This window comes from Narcine bancroftii, chromosome 11, assembly GCF_036971445.1.
Source record: "Narcine bancroftii isolate sNarBan1 chromosome 11, sNarBan1.hap1, whole genome shotgun sequence".
Lineage (NCBI taxonomy): Eukaryota > Metazoa > Chordata > Chondrichthyes > Torpediniformes > Narcinidae > Narcine > Narcine bancroftii.
Window position 1 is genome coordinate 36117701 of NC_091479.1, and position 9601 is coordinate 36127301.

A 9601-nucleotide genomic window follows, 5' to 3' on the forward strand; every position below is an offset into this window, starting at 1 on the left:
CCTTGGCCTGTTTGAACCCCACGTGTGGCTGCGACATCCAGAACGTTGACAGCTTCAACCAAACCATCTGAAGAGCCGACTGGACCGTGATCTTCACGTCCAACTGAAGGGCTGGGTCCTGCTGAGTTCACCACTGTAGCAGGCGCAATCCCGCGAAGTCTGGAAAGAATGACATGCACCCAAGAAGTGGAAGTGGAAGATAAGTTGCTTGAACAGGCAGCTCCAGCCTCGGGTTGGAAGGCGATCCTCCCTTTGTTCATTGTGTCCATCCATGTGGGTCATCCCCTGGGATGGGCATTGGCCCCAATGGGGTCTGCGCTGTCAGCGTGTTTGTCGGCTCTCTAGTGTAGTGGCTCGTGTCTCGGTTAACAGGCCACTCCAACTCGATATGTCAGAAGAATATGGAGCCCATATTTACCAAGGGTGGGTGTGGATATTTACATGAAACCCTGACACTCCCTTTCACCTGAAGGCCTCCGTTTATTCAATGAAACTTTAAAGTAACAGACACTTCTGTTGAGGCGAGAAGTGGAGAGGATAGTATATTGGGGATGAAGGTGGGAGGTGGTTTCTTTATTCTTTCTTTTATAGATGCCACACATTAGATGAGCATTATTATTAATTGTGTGAATTTTTTGTGGTTTTAAGTTGATAAATATATTTTTAAAATGATCGGCAGGACCACGAGTGGCAGATAGGATCATGGGGACTCTCACCCCCCAACCCACCCACCCCAAATATCAATGGGATAAACCGGGTTCATTGTCAACATCGTCGAGGATCCCTTCCACCTGCCCACAGCATTTGGCAGCTCTTCTCGTCGGGAAAGGGGTCGAGGAATATCGGAGCCAGTAGCACCAGGCCCAGAAACAGATTCTTCCTGCGAGCAGTGAGAATGGAGAATGATGGATGACCGGCTCAGACAAAGACTCCATGACTCTGCTATTGATTCAACAGAATTTATTTCTTTTTTGGGAGGGACTGCACGTGTAACATTTGTCTCTCTGTGCGTAGGTTCGGTTGTGTGTTTGCAGAGGTTTCCACCATGAATACAGTTTCCTCGGGTTAAATTTGAACGGGTACAGAGGAGCTTTCCTGGATAGGAGAATGTATCTCATGAAACAAAGTTGACTGAGTTCGGGCTTTTCTCTTTTTCACCCCAAAATTAACTGTATTCTAAAATTATTGACCAAGAGGACAACTGTTCCATGTCTTTTCTCATCCTCGTGTTGCATGTCTATATTCCCTTCACTGCAAATGTTCTCTGTTTAGCATCATTCCACCACTTTGACACCTTGTGGTTACTCCCTGCACTCTGTGGTTGAAGGGGTTCCCCTTAGTCTCCGCCCCTCAAGACCCGAAGGATTAGAGTCCTTCCCCACAGCGCCCTCGTGTTGGCTGCGCCAAGCCTCAGTGCATCTCTCAGCAACCTGGAATAGGCCGGTGGGCAGCGTTCTCTCACCCACATCTCCATGTGCTAAAAGACCAGCAGGTTAACGTCGAACAGTTATGCCCTTTGGACCTCGATGTTGTGCTGACCTATCAATTCCAAGCAAAATAAAAACTAGACCCTTCCTCCTTCATATCCCTCCATTCTTGCAATGGAGGGAGTGCAGAGGCGATTCACGAGGCTGATACCTGGAATGGCAGGAATGACTTATGAGGAAAGATTGTGCAAATTGGGATTGTACTCCCTGGAGTTTAGAAGATTGAGAGGGGATCTCATAGAGACATATAAAATTCTGGCAGGACTGGACAGAATGGATGCAGATGGGATGTTTCCAAGGATGGGAAAATCCAGAACCCGGGGCCATGGTTTGAGGATAATAGGCAAACCATTTAGGACCGAGATGAGGAGGAATTTCTTTACCCAGAGGGTGGTGAATCTGTGGAATTCATTGCCACAGAGGTCAGTAGATGCAGGTTCATTAAATATATTTAAGAGGGAATTGGATATATTTCTTCAGTATAAAGGTATTAAAGGTTACGGAGAGAAGGCGAGGACGTGGTACTGAACTTTAAGATCAGCCATGATCTCGTTGAATGGCGGAGCAGGCTCAAAGGGTCGAATGACCTACTCCTGCTCCTATCTTCTATGTTTCCTTCATTCATGTGTCCAAGAAGCCCTTAAATGCCGCTAATATTTCAGCCTTCATCACCACTCCTGGCAAGGCATTCCTGGCACCCACAACTCTGTGTAAAATCAAGTATCCCTGATATTGCCCCTAAACATTCCTCCCTTTGCTTTGGGCATCTAGTGTTTGCTTCTCTTATCTGGGTTTCAGGCAGACCAAAGGGCATCTTTCACTGAGATTCTGGTCTTCCAGCAGTTCTGGATGTCTGTCTCTGGATGCTCTGCTCAGGGGACCACCCTGCAATATCTCATCAAGTCCTAGTCTCTGTGTCAGCAGGAATTCCTTACTGACCACTGCCTGATGGCCCTGTGGTCAATAGTGTTTGTCTATGCAACCATTCCCATGAAGGTGATGGGGCAAAGTCCTGCTGACTAGGACAATGTGTGGCATCAGGGACAGACCAATCTTTCGCAACACCTGAGCCAGGTAGAACCTCAGCACATAGTGGGTTTTGGTGCCCTTTCACTTTGTTTCCAAGCACAGCCATACACAATAGCCATGCTGGTTAGGGTTATGCCCCCAATGATTGATGACATACATGGTCCTCCAGACTCTATCCATTTTGGAACCCCACATGAATAGGAAATGTGTTTTTGGAATTGACAGGGTGGAGGTGTGGGGATGGGCCACACCTGCCCCACGTGCAGCAGTACCAAGAGCTCCTTGAACCTGTTGACCAGGTTCTACCGGATTGACAGAGTTGGGCATCTCTGTGGTTCTCCCTGTCTCCTGGAACTGGGGGTCTCCTTACTGCTCCACATCTCCTTGAGTTGGTACTTTGTTCTCCACCATCCCCACAAGACAACCAAGATCCCTGGATGGAGGGCAGAGGCGCAGAGAGATCAGTGAGAATACGGGTAGTTTCAACAGGGTGGGGTCCATCCTGATGCCTGATAACAGGAGGAAACCAACAGAGAAGAAGGGGGCATTCGATAGCAGGTGGGGCAGGGTGTAGACATGGCAGCTGACTGGAATTGTCAGCGGGATACTGAGACCTGGGAGAGGAGGGGAAGGAGGGTGCAGTTGTGTTCTGATAAGAGAGTACTGAGGGAGAGGCAACATGGGTGGAACCTCAAGGCAGGGGACCCCTGATTTTTTGCAGGGAAGGGCTCTGTAAATAGACTCACAGATATCCAGCGCAGAGCATCTTTGTCCCCCTGCCATCAGGAAGGAGATATAGAGGAATAAAAGCAGAGAAACTCGGGAGGGAAATAGCTTCTTCCTACAGGCCGTGAGATTGACGGCAACATGAGCTGGATGGGAGCTAAGAATGAAAATGGGGAGAGGAATATGGACTGATTACAACAGCACAGCCAGCAGGAGAGAAGAGCCAAAGGACCTTTTTCTCTGTTGTCTATCTGGACCAGCCTTTTGAGTTCAAGCTTTAAAGAACCCAATCATTTTTAAATTTAATATCAATGGTATAGAATGAATCAAGAAACAAGATGTCTGTCCAGCGGCAAGCGTAGAAGGCACTTCCAGAAATGGAGGCTCTGAAACCACAGGGAGATTCTGACCGGAATGAGGCCCGGCTTCCTCTGTAAGGAGGAGAAGAGAGGCAGGGATAATGTGGGGGAAGGGGTGGGGGGGGAGGAGGTAGGGATGCCTTCCTCCGTTCACCTCCCATTTCCTCTACACCTTACCCCTCCTCATTCCCCTGCCCATTCCCCTCCCCCATCACCTCCCCATTTCCCGTGCCCCGCTCGACTCCCCCGCTCCCCTCCCCAACCTAACCCTAACCCCAAACAAACCTTGACCTTAACAGTACCGATACCCCTAACCACAACTCCACGCCCCCAACCCTAACTCTATTTCCACCATGTCCCCTAAACCCGACCCTAATCCTACCCACCTTCCCCTAACCCCAACCCACACCCCACCTCTACCTCCTATTCCTACCTCCTTCCTAACCTAACCCAAGCCCACATCTCCTAACCATAAACCTAACTGTACCTCTACCCATCCCTGACCCTTATCTTAATTCTACGCACCTTCCCCAACCCTAACCTAAACCCTACCCCTATCCTCTACACCTAACCCTACCCCATACCCGCACCCCCTACCATTATCCCATTACCTACCCCTACCCTCTCAATACGCCCTTTAACCTACCCCCTTCCCCTATCCCTCATTCCCCTAAGTTAGGGGTAGGAAGTAGGAAGGGAAGGGGGAGGGGAAGGGGAGGAGGGGAAGGGGAGGGGGAAAGGAGAGGGGAAGGGGAGGTGAAGGGAGGAGGGCTGAGGTTAGGGCATAGGTGTGAGGGTAGGTGAAGGAGAAGGTGATCGGGAGGGGGTTGGAATGGAGGAGAGGTAGGGGAGAAATGGGGGAGGGAAGTGGGTGAAGGGATATGGAAGAGGTGGGGAATGGAGTTGGCAGGGCCAGAGGGAGAAGAAGGGGAGGGGTTCAGGCCATCATGATGTTGTCTGTCCTCTGTTCAGCTGGGATGCAATGTTCTTCTGGACTCGTGTCTTGTCTCTGAGATCGCTCCTTCTCCTGGGAATAGAAATACGAGTGATAGAGATGCCGTCTCCGAGGCCTGATCACGATGACTTTGGAGGGCCCCAACTCTTCCTCCATCACCCCCCTCCCTCCCCTGCACAGTAGGGCCTTTCCCTTCCTCTGCTTTACCTGAGGAAGTGTGTTATGGAGAAAACCACAATCTATATCAGCAGAGCTCAGAGTACCGTGTCTCCATCAGACCTTTATAAATGTTCTGCACAACAAACTAACCCTTACCCGTACCACACCCATGGCTATGGGTGGATTAAATACCAATTAACCTCTTTCTGAAGTAATAGTTCATGAATTTGATGTTGATTCCAATTCTGAATAACTTCTCATAATTCAAGTTCAGCTCCTGTAAAGTTAGATCCATTATTAGTACATAATTCTTTTACTTGACCATGTCTAGGAATAAAACACCAAAGAACATTAATGAAAGAGTCTGTATCAAGCAATGACGCTACTTCAATATGAATTGCTCTCATAGTCAAACAAGTGAAAATAACTCCATATCGTTTTTCAACACTTCGTCCTCACTTTACTTGCAAAGGACCAAAATAATCAACTTCCACGGATGTAAATGGGAATTCATCAGGTGAAACTCTGTCCTGTGGTAAATCTGCCATTTGTTGTTGTCCAGGTTTTCATTATCTATGTCAGTCACAAAGAGATGAAACCTCATGATTTCATTATTAATATATTTAAGCACTGATGTTCTATCAGTCCAAAACACAGGATCTACTAACTCCATCTGTAATTCTCTTCTTAACATAGCGTCCATTTTACTCGCCATAATAGCAGCAGTCAATTCCATTCAAGGTCTGGTGACTGACTTTAATGGAGCCACTCTGGCTTTTCCCATTACAAATCCACCATCTACTCGCACTTGGTTATTTCACAGGACTCAGTAACTGACAGGATCAAAACCACCTTCACTTACATCAGAAAAATGGTGTAACTGATCAAATGTGGCCACTCCAAAGTCTGTTGACGTCAAATTCTTCCAAGTATTTGAAGACGCTCAATCTAATTTTTCCAATCTTGTGCAATAGATTCTGGATTAGTTTTATCTCATCCAAATGTTCTTTTGCACAAAACTGGTATTTGGCCGGGCTGATCATTAGGCTGAATTCGGCCAGTCGGGGGAAGAGGGTGTGCAGGTGAGACTTGTGTTGTGCCCAGTCTCTGCTGGCGACAAGAATGTCATCCAGATAAATTAACACAAAATTCAAATCCCTGCGCACCATATCCATGAGGTGCTGGAATGTCTGGGCAGTGTTCTTGAGCCTGAAAGGCATGCATTAAAATTTGAACAAGCCGAAGGGGGTGATGATGGCTGTTTTGGGGATGTCCTCGGGGTGCAATGGGATTTGATGATACACGCACACCAGATCGACCTTGGAGAATACTCTCACACCATGCAGATTGGCCATAAAGTCCTGAATGTGAGGGATGGGGTAACGGTCAGGTACTGTCGTGTCATTAAGCCGTCGATAATCTCTGCAGGGGCACCAACCATCGGAGGCTTTTGGGACCAGGTGGAGCGGCAAGGCCCAAGGACTGTCGGAGCGACGAATGATCCCCAGTTTCTGCAGATGCGAGAACTCCTCTTTCGCTATCTGGAGCTTATCTGGCGGGTTTAACAGTAATGTACGATGAACTGTATCAGACACTGTGACACCAGGTTCACAGTTGGGAGAATATTTAACGGTGATATACAGTAGACTTTGGCAGATACTGTGACACCAAGTTTTCAGTAGTGAGAACGTTTAACAGTAATGCATGATAAGCTGTGGTAGATACTGTGATACCAGGTACACAGTTGGAAGAAGGTTTTATGGTGATGTAATATTAACTGTGGCAGATAAAGTGAAACACCAGGTTCACATTGGGGTGAAGTTTATGGTGATGTACGGAAGACTGACGCAGATATGGTGACACCGCATTCACAACGAGGAGAAGGTATATCAGTGATATACAATAAACTGTGGAATATACTGTGACTCCAAGTTTACAGCGGGGAAGGGGAGGGGAAGGGGAGGAGGCAAAGGGGAGGGGGAAAGGAGAGGGAAAGGGGAGGTGAAGGGAGGAGGGCTGAGTTTAGGGCATAGGTGTGAGGGTAGGTGAAGGGGAAGGTGAGCTGGAGGGGGTTGGAATGGAGGAGAGGTAGGGGAGAAATGGGGGGGGGAATGGGTGAAGGGATATGGAAGAGGTGGGGAATGGAGTTGGCAGGGCCAGAGGGAGAAGGGGAGAGGTTCAGGCCATCATGATGTTGTCCGTCCTCTGTTCAGCTGGGATGCAATGTTCTTCTGGACTCGTGTCTTGTCTCTGAGATCGCTCCTTCTCCTGGGAAGAGAAATACGAGTGATAGAGATGCCGTCTCCGAGGCCTGATCACGATGACTTTGGAGGGCCCCAACTCTTCCCCCATCACCCCCCTCCCTACCCCTGCACACTAGGGCCTTTCCCTTCCTCTGCTTTACCTGAGGAAGTGTATTATGGAGAAAACCACAATCTATATCTGCAGAGCTCAGAGTACCGGGTCTCCATCAGGCAACACCCTGGTTCACCACGACATGGCAGGAAGATGCTGGACAAATCATGGATGAATCAGTCGAGTCCCTTCAGCTGATCCATCTGAACCTACCTCACAACAATATTACTCTTCCCTCCCTCTCACCAGTACCTTCTGTTTTTTTCTTTTATTCCTCTCCCTATATTAAAATCTTTTTCATGCCTTTTTTGGACCAGCCTCCACTACTACCCCTGGCAATGCATTCCAGCCACCCACTACATTCTGTGTGAATAAAATATCCCCCTCACATCTTGTCTAAAGTTCCCTCATCTCACCTTATTTAGACGTCCACTGGTATTCTCGCCCCAGAAATGTACACAATATTCCAAGTGTGGTCTGACTAGAATTTTATACATATGCAATGTTACCTCTCAGTTCTTGAACTCAATCCCCTGACTCCTGAAGGCCAGCACACAATACACCATCTTAAACTCCCTCTCAATTTTCACAGCAACCTTGAGCGATTTATGGAGCAGGATCTAAATATTTCTGTAAGTGTGATAATCTCCCAAATATTTATATATGTAGCGGATACTTCAATAGAGCTACTAAAGCAACACACACACACACACACACACATACCAGGTTAGTCAACACAAGACTGCTTTATTCATTCTTTACAGGCTTCTTCTATTTACAGCGTCTCCCGGGCTCCATGGGTCAAGGTGCGACATCATTTATGAGTTTGCTGCAGATCCACGGGACCACAGGTTTTAATTAAGCTCTGTGAGTGTCCTGTACCTTCCGGCAGGGGAAATCACAGATCAACGTGCCGTTCCTCGGCACGCAGCTCCACGTGCATGCGGTCAATTAAATGGATGAGTTCCCAGCTGTCTGCCTTATGATTTCATGTGCTCGCTAAAGACCCTTGCCCTCTCGGCCCACTATACAGCTGCTACACCCCCCCAGAACCGTCGCCAGAAAGTAAAACAGCAGCTGCATGCACCTTAGGTGGACACCCTCATTGTCTGGGCTGGGGGCACTGAATGGGTGAAGCGGGATCCACATGGGCAGGGTTGTATCTGTCCAAACTAAACAGCTGTGAATGTCCTCTAATGTCCAAAGTATACTCAAACCTATCCTTCTTCACCACGCAGAAAAAGCCCTCATACGGGTCATTGTAACAGCACTCCTGGGTCCTGTCTGCACACAAAAAAATCAGCGTCCAGGAGTGGTGGGGCATGTTCTGTTAAGGGGATCCAAGCTAGTGGGTTGGAAAAGCTTTGCTGATCACGATACCATGTCGAAGCTGCTGAAGGATGTTCAGATCAGAGTTGGTTGAAAAATGAATGTCCCATGAAACTGGAAGGACCAGACCATAAACCATCTCTGCGGACAATGCAGATATATCTTGCATTGAAGCTGTGCGCACTCCCAAAAGAATGCATGGCAACTCATCAACCTAATTGGGACCAGTGAGTCAGGCCTTAAAAGTGGACTTCAGTTGCCGGTGGGAACGTGGGTTAATTGTGTTCCATGGACTGAATTAATGTGGGAAAACCAAATCTGGCCATCCAGTTGACGATGAATGCTCTGGCCCTTTTGTCAGTGTCACTGGATGGCAACGGGACGGCCTCTGGCCAGCACGTGAAATGTTCTACAACTGTTAGAATGTATCTCATGTTTTGAGATTCTGGCAATGGTCCAAGCAGGTCCACATGCACATGTTCCAACTGCCTGCATACTGTCAGAAAATGTTGAAGAGGTGCCTTAGTGTGGCACTGAATTTTGGCAGTCAGGCAGGAGATAGTCGTGCAAACCCATTGCATGACGCCTTTTCTCAGTCCATGCTATACATATTTATTTGACATGAGCATGACAGATGTTCTGATGGACAGATGAGATAAGCTGTGTATCTGGTCAATAAGGTGTTTCCTCCAAGATGCAGGTAACATTGGTCTAATGTAGCCCAAAAACATGTCACAAAGTAAGGTTGGCCACCCAGTTGTGCTGCCCCCTGCTGTATGTCCAGGTTAGTAATGGCCGTACTGTATGCCTGAACATCGGGGTCCATTGCCTGGACACAGGCTAATTCAGAAATATCAATGTTACCCTAAATATGTTATACGGTCGGTCTGGACAGAATATTCATGACGAGGTTGTTTTTACCAGATGTTATCCAAGTAGATCTAAGGGAACTCTAAATCTCTGTCCAAAGTGTCTATAACCCGCTGGCAGGTTTGAACACCATTCTTCAACTCAAGTGGCATCCTAAGACATTCAAAAAGCCCAGAAGGGGTAATAATCACCATTTTCGGAATATCTTCCTTATGGATGGGATCTGATGGTATCTCATGACAAGATCAACCTTGATGAAAGCACAGAAATTGTGCAGATGGGAGGCAAAATCTTGCATATGAGGGACATTAAGACAGTGGGTCTTATCCTGA